At 52.2% G+C, this 15,398-nt stretch overlaps 1 protein-coding gene across 10 annotated transcripts in view; it reads left to right on the top strand.

Moving 5' to 3' along the window:
* The window catches only part of RFX2 (regulatory factor X2), a 105,359-nt gene that overhangs the window by 24,682 nt on the left and 65,279 nt on the right, over positions 1-15,398 (top strand). The gene's annotated exons all lie outside the window — the stretch shown is intronic.

Raw genomic sequence — 15,398 nt, 5'->3', positions numbered from 1 at the left:
GCTTCCGGCTAGCTCTGCATTCTCTGGCTGTGCAGGTTCACACATATCCTAGGTCTCGAGGGATGCTCAGAAGTCATTTTCTGCAGAGGCAGACCCTGCTCTCTGGTGAGAATCCCTCCCGCCCCCACCCAGGCACCTGCGCTGCCTGGCTCTGCACCGCCTCTGGCACAGGCTTGTGGGGACACTGCAGGCTCCGTCACCTGTCTTTGAATTAGCCCTGGAGAAGCCACCCGTTTCGATGCAAATCACAGAAACTTGTGGCAAAGAAGGCAAAGCAAAAAGGATCTCCTTACGGGGAATTAAACTCCCCCGGAAGGATGATGCACTGCTCTGAGGTCTCATGCAAGGATGGGGTTTCTGAAAAGGGAAAGGGGGCCCATGATAAAATGTCATTTTATAACAGCAATCCAGCAGGGTTCATTTGGAAGGAGAGCTGCTACGTTTGGCACGATGCTAGGAGAGAAACGAGTATGAAGTATTCGGTGAAAATGACGAACCCCACAAATATGCCCTGGAATGATCGCAGCACAGAGCACAAGGCGCTCCCTGAAGTGTTTATCTCACTCGTTTGTTTTGAAACCACAGATAGCAAAAGGCATAACTGCTTTGGGGGTTTCAGGTATTTAAACAGGCAAAAACCAGCAGCTGATCTTGGTTGCCTTAAAACGGAGTGAGTTGCACACTAATTAATGCTTACTGAGCATCTGCTATGTGCTGGGCCAGCAAGTGAACCCCATGCTTTGTAGGCTTCATTTTTTAAATATTTATTTACTTATTTATTTATTTTGGCTGTGCCGGGTCTTAGTTGCGGCATGTGGGATCCTCGGTTGCAGCATGCATGTAGGATCTAGTTCCCCGACCAGGGATGGAACCCGGGCCCCCTGCATTGGGAGTACGAGGTCTTACCCACTGGACCACCAGGGAAGCCCCCGTAGGCTTCATTTTATTTAACGCAATAACCAGCAGAGGCAGACGGGATTTACTTTCTCTGCTTACGGATAAAGAAACGGAAATGAGAAAGGTTTAAGTCACTGGCTGAAGGTTACCCAGCCAGCAAACAGAGGATCCAGGATTCGGATCCAGGTGCCTACTTTCAGCCATCGCATTGTATTCCTGGGGTGTCTCGCTTTGCTGGTGCCGTGTGTCCGGGGGAAGATACACGGGTCCAGGATGCATTCCCCTCTCGTCCACTGAGGGTACAGCCAGGACTCCACCAGCTCCACATCTGTCCCCTGTGGTCCCAGCAGCCCATGTCAGCCAGGACTGTCCCTCAACCGTCTTCCATTTTCCTGAGTGTCATCCTTGACCTGGGCACTGCCCAGAGCCTCTGCCACCAGGGGAAGGCCTGTCTAGAGGTTGCCAGGATGTCCTCTTGTGGTTGTCCATGGTCATTCATGTGTAAGGATGAAACACACTTGCTATTTGCCAGAGAGTGAAGAATCTGGTCGATTTCTGTTGGTGTCCTGCATCCTCACAGATGCTCTCCTAATCACCTTGGGCTGAGCAATAGCCTGGGGAGATGCTGAGATCCCCAGAGAGGTTTCGCCCAAATTGTTGAGCTCAGCCATCCACATTCAATCTAATCTTGAGCACGACATTTATGTCAAAAAAAGAGAGAGGATTTGACTTACACAGAAATGCAATCGTGTCTTCATGATTTCAGCCCACAGTAAGCTTTCGAGGGCTTTTTTTCAGCTCAGCCTTACTTTTTTCTTTATTCAAATAGTTTCAAATTCCACTTGGATGGAAATCTTTCAAATATTTATCTTTTAAAAAATCATGCCGAAATAGTGGTAAATGCTTTTCAAAGGTCACGGTGGTCAAGCCGCCGCGACTTCTAGAAGCAAGGGGAACTGGGACCAATATTGGGACATGGGAGGGTTCGAGAGGTGGCTTTTTGTCCAAGGCTACATTTTGAACGAGAGAAAAGAGGGAGGGAGGATGGGGAGGCTGGTCCCCTGTTGCTTGAGTTATGTTTCAGAGTCCTCGTCTGTTTCTCTTTCCACCTTTCAAGCAGAGCTAGAACATTTTATTCCATTTTTTCCCCCTAATTATCTTTTGCTCTGCTTTGGGAGCTGACTTAATACGGGGCTGGGAAGGGAGATGCCAAAAACAGAACCAGGCAAAGCTGGGCATTTGTTGGGGCCCTGTGGGCTGCTTGCTGGTTTTCTGCTCTGGGTCCTGCCCAGCCCCGCACCCATAGAAAGTGTTTGAGATGAAGACTCATCTCAAATCCTGATGTAACAGGAAAGTCATTTAAAATATTTTCAAGGTCTTATGGTGCATTTTTTCAATTGCAAAAATAACATTTCCCCCCAAGCTTTTGATGAGAATGCCTTTCTAAAATGGAATTGATTTTAGTGTATCTTCTTAGCATTAATTAGGCTTAAAACCTAAAATACCTCCAAGATTTCTCTCCTCGGGTTTAATTAGAATAATGGGTTTATCAGCAATGTTCACAAAACCCTGTTTTGCTCCATTTTGTGAGAGCACCCTGAGGTTTGGCTTTGGGGTTGAAACTTTCACGGGACCCAAAATAGAAGGTCGTTTTGTTCCCGTAGGTTTGGATGGGGGGTTGAGATGGGGAGAGAGGAGATGATGGGTGAGATCAATATTCCTAATTTTGCCTTTTGTCGCTGTGTTTTCATTTCTTCAGAGATCCCTCGGTGCTTCCGAAGGGATCTGAGACTAAATTTGGGGTCCTGGGACAATTGAGATATAGCTGTAGCTCAGAGACCGGTGACCGCTTCCAAGCCAGGGAAGGTCCTTCCCTCCCTAAGACAGGCGAGGACTCTGCCTGCTGGCCTGAGTCCCTGCGTTACCCAGAGCGGGAGAACTCTGCTCTTGAAACTCTCACAGCAAGATTCCTGGCCTCACTCGTTTATCTTGCATTAAATTTCTCAGTAATCTCACATAGTTCAAGCATGACTGAGCAAGAAATAACGCTTTATTTTTCTGTGCAACCCTAGAGCGTCTTCTTATTTAAGGTTGTGTGTTTGGATGTGGACATGGCAAGAAAGATCGGTGTATTGAAACAAACTTCTAGTAATACTTGGACGTGGAAAGATCAGAAATGTTGGTGGATTTCCAAAGAGGCATCTAGTCATGGAGAAGAATAAAAAGGGCAAATCGTGTGCAAACATGAAGGACAGGGCTTCTGTTAGACTGTCGAGGGGGAACCATGGGGTTAGGGGGTGGCTGTTGGTCTGTCTTGGTCCGTTGAAGCTGATGTATCAGAATACCACAGACTGGGCAGCTTATAAATGACAGAAATGGATTGCTCATGATTCTGGAAGCTGGAAGTCTGAGATAAGGGTGCCAGTGTGATCAATGCGGGCCCTCTCTGAGTCACAGCCTTCTCGCTGTGTCCTCACATGGTGTGGAAGGGGTGAGCTAGCTGTCTGGGGTCTCTCTTATAAGGGCACTAATCGCATTCATGCGGGCTCCACCCTCATGACCTACACACCTCCCGAAGGCCCCACCTCCTATCATGGTCACATGCAGCCCTGAAGCCTGGGGCCTGGGGAGGCCATCTGTGGGCTCATTCCCAGCTACAGCTCACCCTTCCAAGCCCAGGGTCTGCTGCGGGCTTTGCTGTGAGTCTGTAGACCTGAGTGACCCACCCCAGGGCAGACTCAGGAGGGCCCTGGAATCATAACAATGGGGCCCCATGGCTGAGGAATGGGATTGGGGACCAGGAGCTCCCCGAAGGGACTTTCAGGTTTGGGGTTACCTGTCTATTTCTCAGTGACACCTGTATCTGGGCCGAGGCTCTGCCTTCTGTGCTGGGCTGGTGGACAGATGTCCATGCGCCTAGCTTTGGCCACCCCCTCCTCTCTTCTGCAGGACTTCTGGTCCTATCCCATCTATGCAAGGATGCGCCACCAGCAATTCTCCCCCCCCCCATGTCAGTTCCCTCCCATTGGATCCTGCCGGTCACGACACACACCTGCTGTTACTTCTTCCATTTTCAGAAACTCTCTCTCAACTGACCTCCTCTTCCAGCTGCCACTCCGTTCCTCTCCTCCTCTTTCCAGCAGAGATTCCTCAAAACACTTGTCTGTTCCTGGGTGTCCAGTTCCATGACTCTTGGTCTCTCTTGAACCTGTCCCAATCCCTGTGGCTTTTGCCCATGCCATTCCCCTGGAACTGCTCTGTCTACTTCGCTGAATCCAGTGGTCATTTCCCAGCCCCAATTCACCTGGTGCTCAGGACGCCACTTTCTCTTACTTCTTTGGCCTCCTCTTTTCAGGCTCCTTTTCTGGATTCCCTCTTCTTTAGGATCTCTAAATGATAGAGAGCCTGGCCCTGGGTCTCTTCCCTGCTCTCCCTTGATGAGCTCAGCCAGTCTCGTGGCTTCAAATAGGTCATCTATACGCTGCTGGCTCCAGCCTATGTCATCTATAAACTGACAGTTCTAGCCCGTGTCATCTATACACTGATGGCTCCAGCCCATGTCATCTACACACTGCTGGCTCTAGCCCATATCCTCTGTACACTGCTGGCTCCAGCCTATGTCATCTATATACTGACGGTTCTAGCCCATGTCATCTACACACTGCTGGCTCTAGCCCATATCCTCTGTACACTGATGGCTCCAGCCTATGTCATCTATATACTGACGGTTCTAGCCCATGTCATCTATGCACTGCTGGCTCCAGCTCATGTCGTCTATACACTGCTGGCTCCAACCCACATATTCAGTACACTACTGGCTCCAGCCCACATTATCTATACACTGCTGGCTCCAGCTTACTCCTTGCCCCTCAGATGTTCACTTATACATCCATCTGCTTTCTCAGTATCCCAGCTTGGTTGTCGGAGCCTCTCACACCTCACATCTTTAAAACTCAACTCCTGGGTGCACCCCAGGCCTGCTTCTCCTGAAATTTTCCTGTTCTCATCCTTCTAATTGCAAAAAAGCTTTGAGACACTCTTGCCGCCTTTCTCTCACCCTCCACATCCAGCCCATTAGCAAATCCTGCTGATTCCACCTCCAGTATTTATCCAGAATCTGACTGGCACCCCTCCACTGCTGCCACCCAGACTGGGCCATGGCACCGTCTCTCGTCTGCGTTATCACATTAGCCTCTTAACTCTCTCTCTGCTGCCACCCTTTTCCTTCTTCGCCTGTTCTTCACCCAGCAGCCAGAGGGACCTGGTTAAAACACAAGTCAAATCAGGTCGTTCCTGGGCTGAAACCCTCTGGTCGCTTCCATTTCGCCCTGAGCAAAAGCCAAAGCCATGTGATGGTCTGCGCGGACGTTTCCTCCTTCTTGTCTCCTGGTTCACTCAGCTTTAGTCACCAGCCAGGTATGGTCCCACCTCAGGGCCTTTGCACTGGCTGTTCCCTCCACAAGAATGCTCCTCCCCCAGATGCCTAAATGGCTCTGCCCCTCACTTTCTTCATCTCTTTAGTGAGTCTTCTCAGGGAGGCACGTGACAACCCTTTAAAAGTTGCAGCCCCACCCCACCCTGGCAGCCCCTAGCTCTGCTCCATTTTCCCCTTGGCATCTGTCACCATCTGACATAGTATATATTTATCTTATTCATTTTGTTTACTGTCTCTATCCCCCGCCACCCCCCCACCACCACTGCCTACTAGAATATAAACTTCACAAGGGAAGGGAATTTGGTCTGCTTTGATTCCTGGGCAATGCCTGGCCGGGGCTAGGCATTCAGCAAGTGGGTTTTGGTTGAAATCAATGAATAACACAACTAGGACTCCGCGTCACTCCTCTTTCTGGAGACGGGCTTTGGGGTCCTCACGGCTGCATGGCAGAGCCTCCCTTCGGATGGGAGTGTCCCCTGGCGACTCCATGGTGTCGGCTGCTCGCAGTCTCACCTCCAGGACTAGAGATCGGCATGGCGACCACTCCACGTTACCACTTAGCCCTGGGTTAATGGCCCAAGAGGCTGGCCTCAAATTCCTGGTCTCCCTGAAGCCCAGGTTCAGATTCTAACAGCGTGGGAATCCACCTTCCCTTCTTGTCAGGGACACTCATCCATTCTGTCCATTTATTCTGGGAGCGACTCCTGGACGCTGTCTTAAGACATAGATTCTGTGCACCCCTGACATGATCATGTCAGGGGCGAGACCGCAAACGAGAGCTAAAGGGCATGCTTTAATCACGCACAAGTCTCTTAGTGTCGTGTGCTTTGATCATCTAAAGTGTTGACCCTTGTCGCTGGAGCCACGTGCTTCCCATTCAGTCAACGTGTTTTAAGATCCTTGGCCACACTCCCCACAGATAAGACCACGGCTTAGAACTCTACGCTCCCCTGGTAAGAGGGGGGGCAGCCCTCTCCCTTTCCCCCTCGCAGAGCCTCGGGACCCATGCGCAGACCGCACTATCCCGGAGCCTCAGGGACCCATGCACAGACCGCACTGCTCGGCAGAGCCGAGGCCGCGTTGGCTTTGAGTCCAACTGGTTTCCTTTTCTCTGTGGGTCAAGATTGGCCAACACTAGGAACCTCCCTGTGGCCTCTTTCCGGAGCTGTGTGTCCCTGTGCTTCCTGCCATCTCGGGGCCCTGGTGTGGCCTGGCTTCCTCTTCCAAGAGCCTTCCCCTCGCAGGGTAGGGCAAGAAGAGCAGGCACTGGGACGCCAGATGCTGTAGTTTATTCCGACGGTCCCAGGAGGCGTGTGTAATACTGAGTCCACGGTTCCATTTGTACCTATTTCATACGCACTTGAAGGTCTCAAAAGTCTTTTTAATTAGGTATCTACTCCTCTGTTCTTACGTGTTTTTCAGATAGCTTAATCTCTCCGGGTTGTTTCAGCTTGTCTAACCACTGCCCAGAAAACGTGGGTGCAGCTATGAGCTACCCCACATTGTTTGCTGGATGATAAATAAATTCTTTCCTCTTGGAGAAAAAGGCAGTTTCTCCTCCCAGCACTAGGAAGGCTTGAAGAAGTCCCTCCTATGATGCTTTCCACAGAGAGAGTTGGTCTTTCTTGGGTTTTGTTATTTCAGAACAAATATGGTAAACTGTTTTCCCCTCGGTTACTATAGAGAGGAGATTATTTGCCTTTCTCTTCGGGCTTCTGAAAATAATAGATTACATATTTGGGAGGGGTTTTTTTTAGATCTGGTTAATGTGAGATAGAGGGGATTGCTCCGGGGATGACATTGTTTGGTTTGGGAAGTATTCTCGCAGTTGCCCAGCAACAGGCTCTTGGAGAGAGAGTAGACTACGTCGCCCCTGGCAACCGTTGTTACTCAGCAAACAATGAGGGCTGGCAAACAGCGCCAGGACTGTGGACTCCAGGGTTTAATTGAACATCTGCATATATTTTTCCCTGGTGAAATTGTTTGAGTTTGGTTTGCCACCAAAGGTAGACCTGGGTCCACCGGGGGTCTACTTAGAAGAAGGCGTATTGCTATGCTGGCATCTCATCTGTATAAACCAAGAGGAGCTGTTGGGGGAAAAAACAAACAAACAAACAAAACTTTTAGCCCCTGGAATATGTCCTAGACCTCCCTCAGCTGGAAACTTATTTCAGTCTTAAGTCGAATGTCTTTTTCAATCTAATTCCTTGTGTTTATCAAAGTCTTCACCCATCCAGCCTACTTATCGTATGTCACTGATAAGCCACAACTCCTCGGACATCTTGCAGCACGATGTTTTTATTCCTGTTGCTCAAGAATATCAGAAAAGCCAGGTTTCGGACCCTGACAGCTCACACGTAAAGACAGTCACGTGTCAGGTTGGCTGGTGATGGAAACTGAACCCTGAACCTTCTGGTTCTTCAGTATTCCTCTTAAGAAGTTGGATACTCAGGTGACCCTCAGGGGAGTGTGTACATCGTGCTTACGATATGGCTTATATGTGGAATCTTAAAAAAATGGTACCAATGAACTTATCTACAAAACAGAAATAGAGTCACAGATGTAGAAAACAAACTCATGGTTACCAGGGGGATAGGGTGGGGGAGGGATAAACTGGGGGATTGGGATTGACATATACACACTACTATATATAAAATAGATAATAAGGACCTACTGTATAGCACAGGGAACTCCACTCAGTTCTCTGTCATGACCTAAATGGGAAAAGAATCTAAAAAAGAGGGCATATATGTATGTGTATAACTGACTCACTTTGCTGTGCACCTGAAACTAACACAACATTGTAAATCAACTAGACTCCAATAGAAATTAAAAAAATAATAATAACGGAGAAGCAAGATGTTCCCACCAAATCCTTCCCCCGTTGAGGGGCACTTTGAGCTACTTTGCAGTGTGGCTTTTGATCAAAACAGTCTCACTGCACCACCAGAGATAGCGAATGTTTACCAGGCTCGGTTGCTTAGGTAAACACTGCCCCTGAACTTCATTCAAAGCCAGTGACACATTTCTTTCCCTCGTCCCTGCGTCATCCCCCCGCCCCCGCCCACCAACCAGGGCTATAAATTGAGAAAAGTTCGCCAGGGCAGATTTTTGGTGGGGACTCAATCCTGCTTTATTCATCTCGAGCGTGGTCCATCTGATTAACGCAGCAGCAACCGCAAAAGTGTGCCTCCCGTATGAGAACGCAGCAGCCAGCGGTCAGTAAAACAGCCCTCGAGGGGAGACTTGCTTAGTTGTACGGATCTGTGTTTCTTTCTGAAGGGCGATTCGCTCTGTGGCTGAATGCCCCCAGAACATGCCCGCTGCACCTTGGTGCCAGTGTTCCAGCTAATGTCTTAGGGCGATATAAAGTATCTGAACCCGTTTCCCAGTGTTCTTTTGCAGTCCAAACTTATCATGGGATGTCATTTGTGTTCTAGAACAAATAAAAGCAAGCTGTTAAAAAAAAAAATCCCTATTAGATGCAGTCATTAAGATCCAGTTACATCGAGGGTTGCTGGAATTAAAAGGAATAAGTTCCGGCTTACTCAGAGATTCCCCCAAAGATTAATTAGAATACATGATTCTTCCCGCAGCCTGGGGCAGCCGGATAGCTGTAGATCGTTACATACTGAGGAAGGTAAATCTTTCCAAAAGAAACGCTGCTCTGCATTCCAGAAACTTGTCTCACACCCGGTGCCAGTTTAGGCAAGTCATTTTTCAGGAGTTGTCGCCTGATTTTAAAGTTTTCTTTTAAATTGATCATTTAGAAAATTTTCCTTGAAAATTCTTCCCACCACCCGCCCCCCGACCCTCCCCCGCCCCCCACACACACATCAGGCCTCGCAGCTTGGATGCCTAACGTCTTTGGGTAAAGCCCTTCCTCCATCGGGTGAAAGAGCTGTGCTAGGAGATTATAAGGGCCCCTCCCGCGCTGTGATTTCAAGTGGAAGTTCTCCATTTTTAGGTAGGCCGTTTCTCTGCTTCTTAAATTCCGGAGTGAAGTGATGACGGGGAGGGGAGGAGGGGTAACTTGGAAGGTCCCGGGTGTGCTGACGGTAGGATGAAGAAAGCCAGCCTCCTCTCTGTCCGGATCCGTCACGGAGGCCCTGCCCATCACCCATGGTCACTGGCCATCTCTGGGGACGGTGAGGGGGATGGGAAGTGCCCTGGCACCAAGGCAGCCCTGTCCTGTGCTGGGCTGTCACCAGGCTCAGACCCAGAAGATGCTGTCCGGGAAGAAGCTCCTGGCCCGCTCCTCGTCATCCCGCCCTGCCCCCCTCCCCCTCCCCGCTCTGCCGTGTGGGCAGCTCTGAAGACTCGGGCGGTAGGGAGGAGGGGATGAGCCAGGTCAGTGCCTTCTCCACCTGCCCAAGTGCAAAAGCTGGACACTGATGAAACTGCACCTGGGAACCTGGGGCGGGGGACCCTGGCCAGTGGAAGGCGGAGCTGGCAGCTGGCCGGGCAAAGTCGGACGGGACAGGCGGGCAGCCTAGGCGGCAGGGCCCTCATCCATCTGCTGGCTCCAAAGTATCTCTGGAGGATCATCGTGGGCAACACGCTAGGGGCTGGGAGGGGACTGCAAGGATGACTAAGACCCAGACTTTGTTTTCTCGAGGGGACTGGCTGGTCCAGAAGCCAGACGTGCACAGTTGTGTGATAGGAAGCAGGTCCGAGGCCACGGGCATGGAGAAGGGTGTGTGGCTGACGTGGAAATGCCGTGCTTAGCGAGGCTGTGGCCTTAGACCCGTGGGTCTCCCCAGGGATGATCCTGCCCCAGGGGATGCTGGGCGACATCTGGGGACATCTGTGGTCATCACCACTGGGGGCTCCTGACATCGAGGGAGTGGGGGCCAGGGAGGCTGCTCCACAACCCACAGCGCCCAGGACGGCCCCCCACGGAGAACGATGGGCCCCAAAGGTCTCTAGTGCTGAGGCTAAAACACCCTGGCTTAGAGCAGCTCCTCTCAAACTTTAAGGCGCATACAAGCCTCCTGGGAATTGTGTGCAAATGAGGTTATAATTTATGAGCAGTTTCAGAAAAGGCGAAGCAGTGCCTCTCATCCCCAGCTGACTTTGCCCCCAGAGGACACTGGGTGATGTCGCAGCCATTTATGGTTGTCACAGCTGGGGAGGTGCTTCTGGCATCGAGTGGCTGGGGCCGGGGATGCCGCTCAGGACCCGACCATGCCCAGGCCGGCCCCACACCCAAGAGTGTCGTGGCCCAGTGGCCTCTGTGCCAAGCTGGGGAAAGCGCGCGCTAGGGGCTGAGATGATTTGACAGGGGGCTGTAGCCGCTGCTCGCTGTGACACTTAGTCCCCTTTGAAGCCCTCGCTAACCGAGCCGTCGGCACTTGGAGGGCCAGGTGCTCTCCAGCCTGGCCCTGCTCTGTGGGGTCCCGTCTGTCCCATCCTGGCAGGGGCCATCCTCAGTGCTCTCAGGGACACCAGCCCACCCTCCAGTGGCCTGCACGCCAGAATGGCTGCGCCTGCCTTGACCCCACGCTGGCCACCCTCGTTCTACAAAGACGTTGACTTGCGGGGTGGAGGCGGCACAGCGCAGGGGCCTCCCTCAGGCCACCAGCGCCCTAGGCCCCAGTCTCAGAGCCTGGAGTGTTGAATTATGTTTGGGCTGAACTGGGGGAGCCGAGGGGTCAGGTGGCTGAAACCAGGGGAAGGGGCTTCCCTGGTGACACAGTGGTTAAGAACCCGCCTGCCAGTGCAGGGGACACGGGTTCGAGCCCTGGTCCGAAGGGGCTTCCCTGGTGGCACAGTGGTTAAGAATCCGCCTGCCAGTGCAGGGACACGGGTTCGAGCCCTGGTCCGGGAGGATCCCACATGCCGCGGAGCAACTAGGCCCGTGCGCCACAACTACTGAGCCTGCACTCTAGAGCCCGTGAGCCACAACTACTGAACCCGCGAGCCACGACTACTGAAGCCCGCGCGCCTAGAGCCCGTGCTCTGCAACAAGAGAAGCCACCGCAATGAGAAGCCCGCGCATTGCAACAAAGAGTAGCCCCCGCTCACCGCAACTACAGAAAGCCCGCACACAGCAACGAAGACCTAACGCAGCCATAAATAAATAAATGAATGAATGAATGAATGAATATTAAAAAAGAAAGAAAGAAACCAGGGGAAGCCTGGCGGTCCCCATGGAGCCACAGCAGAAGCAAATCAGAGCAGAGGGCAGGACGTGGTGGGTGCAGAAGGGGCGGCATGCCCCCGTGGAGAGGGGACTTAGGAAGAGGACGGAGGGGGGAGGTGGTGGAAATGAGACATCAGTCTCCAGGGGTGGGAGTGAAGGTAGGCACTGAGCATGCGCCGCCAGTCAGGGGCGGGACCCGGGCTTCTTTACCCACGCGGGCAACTGCTTGGGGGGAAAGACGACGGGAACGGTGACTGTCAGGGTCTTTTTCTACAAGTTCCTTCCAGTTACTAAGAAGGTGAAGCACTTCACCTTCAGATAGGGAGCTGAAATACGCAGGCCCAACGTGGATTCACGTAATTCATTCACAAGAACAATGTCAGTCGATTCGTAGCTTCGGTAACTGAGCTAAATTGTAGAAACTTACAAAGCAGAACTCTGAGCCCGTGTTGCAGGTATTATTTTGAGTTCTCTTTGGCATGGGGCCTGGGGAGCGATTTCTATGGGAAGGAAACATGGACCCCACGCGGTACAGACAGTGAGAGACTCGGGGGGTCTTCATAAACTCATGCCTCCTGTTAAAGGAGGACCCTGTTCAGATCCAACTCTGCCACTTCATGCTGTGTGGCCTTGGACTCATGGCTTGACCTCTCTGAGCCTCAGTCTGTTTGTTGTTGTTTCTTAATTGAGGCTGATAAAGGAGTAGTTTCCTGAGAACTGCGATCACACAGGGAACGCGCTGTGCCGGAGTCTGGTGTGGCTGTCATCCCTTTTCTGTTCCACGAGGTCATATTTTATTTATTGAGCACCGGCTGGGATCCAGGCTCGGGGTGGGCACAACCAGTACATCATTCCACCCGTTTCTCGGATAAAGAAGCTGAGGCTTCGGCCACAGTCCCGGCAAGTGACACATGAAGAGTATTCAGCCTTTCTCCCTGATGGAGCTCGCAGGCTGGGGAGCGGGAAGGGGTCCAAGTGGCCGTTTCTTCCAAGCGCTGCGCGGAGCAGGGCTCTCAGGTAGCTAGGATGCACCGTCTTCAGGTCGGAGGGTCTGAGCTGCTGCGTGAGCGTGGAGGCCACACGTGTTCCACCGCTCAAGGACCACAGACCCTTGACATCGTGTCCTGGACCCCCACCTCCGCATTTAGGCTTCCGATAGATAGCCGTCGATTTTGAGTACCCGTGCTGCCCTGAGGCAGATCCAGAGCTTGCAGCGTGAGCCCAAGGGGCAGGGACGGTCTAGGTCCCTGAGGGGGGCCCGGTGGAGACCTGAGGACCAAGTTACCAGTTAGATGTGGCCACCAGGCCGAGGGAGATGCCCGATGGCTCCAACAGCCCAGGGGCTTAGGAAACGCAGAAGCAGCAGCCATCTGGGGGGAAGAAGCTCCCTTTTGGATTTGCTGAGGCACCGGAGCGGCGCCCAGGTCTGGGGAGCGCTGGAAATGGGAACCTGGCGCCAGGGGGAGAGGACCAAGAGGGGCCGGACCAGGGCCCGAGAAGACACTATCAGAGGGAGGAGGAGACCAGAAACGAGGGGTCAGAATCCCAAGGTGCAGCCCAACCACTATGGAGAGGGTTGTGACGACCCTGAAAGCCGGCCCCGAAGCCCCCGACGTGAGGATGCAGAGGGAGGCGGCCTCTCACCGTGGACCAGCGCCGAAACTAAGGCCTGGGGCCCTCGGTGTAGCCCCTCCCCACACCTAGAGCAGAGCTGCAGCCTCCTCTGTGAGGGGCCGGGGAGTGAACCTCCCGGCTTTGCCATCCACGCGGCTCTGCCGCTGTAGCAGGAAGGGCGTCATCAACAAGGAGTAACGGGGGCTTCCCCGGGCTTCCCCGGCAGTCCAGTGGTTAAGACTCCGCGCTTCCAGTGCAGGGGACGCGGGCCCGATCCCTGGTCCAGGAACTAAGATCCCACATGCCAAGCGGTGCAGCCAAAAAATTCTTTAAGAATTTTTTTAATTTCAAAAAATAAACAAGGAGTAATGGGAGCTGAGGAATAGAGGGGTAGAAACGTTGGGTCGGGATCCAGGGATCCTGGCCGGATGGAGGAGGACGTGGGCGGGGGAAGGGGGAGGAGTGGAGGGCGGGGTGAGACCAAGAGCTGGGGTGGAGAAGCTGTGTCAGAAAGCGGGGCGACAGGGGGACAATTTCAGAGAGGAATCCCGGGGTGAAGTTCTCTGTAGAGAAAAACCTGTATTTTGAGGGATTTTTCCCCATATGCATGTGTGCAAATATGCAAACATAGGGGTCCCCCCCTTTTTTACTATGAAGATCACTTGTTTTCCTCTGCTGGGACCCTGGACCTAGTCAACCTTCAGTTTAATAGAAATGTTATCTGAAGTAAGAAAAGGGCAACAGTGTCTTAGGAGTGTTTTGAGCCATTTTTTCTCACGTTAGCCTGTGCGGGGCGGGTGTGGACATGTGTATGTGTGTTTATGTATCTGTGTCCCCTGTATGTTTCTGTGTGTGCATGTGTGTGTATTCGCAGGGTGGGGGGGTGTTGGTACATGTGTATGGGTGTGCATGTGTGTGCATTGTGGGTGCGTGTGTGTATGTGTGTTTGTGTGTACGCGGGTGAGTGTACGACATTTCTCCGGCCCACTCTCCAGGGACAGATAAGAGGCCGATGTGCTGAACTTTGGGGTGCCCCCCACCCTGCCCAACCAGGGGAGAATTTCCATTTCCTGGAACCCAAGTCTTAACGGCGTTATTAAGTGATTACTAATAAGGTATGGAATCGGGGCGGGTGCCTGCCAGGGGCACATGTGCTGGGTGAAAGTGTCAGGGCAGCCTGGGTGGGGTTTTTCTTTAGAATTTTATTTATTTTTTTATACAGCAGGTTCTTATTCGTTATCCATTTTAGACGTATTAGTGTATATATGTCAATCCCAATCTCCCAATTCATCCCACCACCACCACCACTCCCCCCCCCACTTTCCCCCCTTGGTGTCCATACGTTTGTTCTCTACATCTGTGGTTTTTTAATTCACATTTTCCCCTGAATCTGTGACGTTGTCAGTGGCAACTAAAATCAGACCACATCCCGGACAAGGTAACCATACCTCAGTTTGGACAATTTTTACATTAATAGTCAAATCGTGTTGCTTTAAGAGGAAAGTAAGAGGGTGTTGCCGTGTTACAGTGCGGGGGAGGAAAGGTGGCTGTCCTTGGAGTTCAGAGGGGCCTGTCCCACTCGACCCCGAACCCTGGGACGATGGGACTGGCCGCGGACCTGGCCGCCTCCCACCCGCTGCATTGAGCTTAGAGCCCTCTGAGGGATAGTTCCAGGGCTTGGGTCTGATCTTCTCTCTGCTGGAGAAAGAGGGAAAGCTTGGCTTCCAACAAGAAAACAGGAACAGAAGCCCAGTTCTTACCAAAGAAAAAGGAATTTGAATTCTGAAGATACTTCATTCCAGAGGGACTCGGAGCCAGCTCTGATCCTTCAAAGTCCATGGCTGCAAAAGGAAAAAAAAACACAAAACTGAAAATTAACTGAGGAATGCCAGGGCGTCCAGAAGGTTTAGGCCAAGAGTGAACAATGGGTCACCCTTGAAGTGAGTTGAAATTATGACGATTGCAAAGAGTGGGTAGATTTTAAAGGGTCCAGTCGTTTTCCCCCCTCCTTCTGGCCGGATTGCAGCGATTTGGTGCCCAGGTCACCACAGTGCCCTCTTTGTCACTGTCCCCATTCTCAACTTGTCTGTGAGTCCATTGTACCCGAGCGCCGTTTGTCCAGCTCATTTCCCAGAGGCTGCATGTTCCCTGAGAACAGAGCTTCTCAAGCGGGGCGACCCTACCCCACACCCCAGAGATGCTCAGCAGTGCATCAGAGACTCGGGCTTGGGAGGTGCTCTTGGCATCTGGGGGCCAGGGATGCCATCAGCACCCATAGTGCCTGGGCCAGCCCCCCACAGAGAATGA

Source organism: Orcinus orca, chromosome 3, assembly GCF_937001465.1.
Source record: "Orcinus orca chromosome 3, mOrcOrc1.1, whole genome shotgun sequence".
Taxonomy (NCBI): Eukaryota; Metazoa; Chordata; class Mammalia; order Artiodactyla; family Delphinidae; genus Orcinus; species Orcinus orca.
Note: the sequence above shows the minus strand (reverse complement) of the source record. Positions and strands in the feature narration are given on the sequence as shown.